The following is a 1137-nucleotide window of genomic DNA, read 5'->3' as shown; positions in this document are numbered from 1 at the left end:
TAAAATAATAATAATAACAACCCAATAATAACACAGTAACCATTCTTTTTTATTTTAAACATAAGTAAACAAAGTAAAAACAAAAGTGACACTTTAGTCAACAATTACCATAACATTTTTTTCTAATTGTACATTTAGATGTTTTCCAGGGGCATGAAATAAGTAAGCCCTAGAAATCTTTGAAGAAAATGATATTGCCTTCCATCGTTCATGCCAGAGTTTTAAACCATCTTATTTATAAGAAAAATCTCACACAAACGTAGAATCTTGAAGAGTGTTGGAAATGACTCGACAGTCAGACCAAATGATGGCTCAGTATTTGTAAAACTGGCTGAGTTACAGCAATTTTCTGTGTTCAGGTGGCTGTGGAGGCCATCTTGACTCTGATTGACTTCAAAAGTTAATCACTTGTTGCTGTATGTGTTTGAAATGCATTTTGAAAGTTTGACTAAAATCCGTTCAGAGTTTCACAAGACATGTTGCTAACAGACAGAGTTGACTTCAACAGTTAATTCTCAAGTTTTAAACAAAAGTTTAATGCAATCAGTTTGCACTCAGAGTGTACTGCATGTTGTGGATGACTCTCAGCTACTAYCCCTCCAAATTTYAGWTCAATATCTGCAAAACTGACTGAAATGTACCCATTTTTGTGTTTTCTACGTTCATTTGGCTGTGGTGGCTACTTTGAACTTTATTGTCTCTAAACATCAATYAATTGTACGTCTATGTTCAATAATTACTTTCTGAGAGTTTCATTAAAATCCATGAAGTCTTTTTGCTAACAGACAGTTAGATGAACACAAAGAGGCAAATCACTGTCGCCCGGGGACAAGGAACTGAAGTCAAAACACTTTGTTCCACAGAGGCTTCATAGACGTGTGTGAGCGTTTTTTTCAGAGTGAACCGTCTCTTTTTCGTTGCCTCGAAGCTTGCAGGCGCCTGTTGCTCTACAAACCTATTTAATGTGAGTGGGTCAAAGGTCGCAGCGCAGAAACAACTGACTGTTTTGTTGTGTGCTTCCTTCCTCTAGTGATCAGACGTTTCAGTAATGCTGACTCCAGACCTGGTCTGTGTGTGTGTGTGTGTGTGTGTGTGTGTGTGTGTGTGTGTGTGTGTGTGTGTGTGTGTGTGTGTGTG

The sequence above is a fragment of the Austrofundulus limnaeus genome, unplaced genomic scaffold (genome assembly GCF_001266775.1).
Source record: "Austrofundulus limnaeus strain Quisiro unplaced genomic scaffold, Austrofundulus_limnaeus-1.0 Scaffold164, whole genome shotgun sequence".
NCBI classification, from domain to species: domain Eukaryota; kingdom Metazoa; phylum Chordata; class Actinopteri; order Cyprinodontiformes; family Rivulidae; genus Austrofundulus; species Austrofundulus limnaeus.
The sequence above is the reverse complement of the archived record's forward strand: the minus strand, read 5'-3'. Positions refer to the sequence as shown.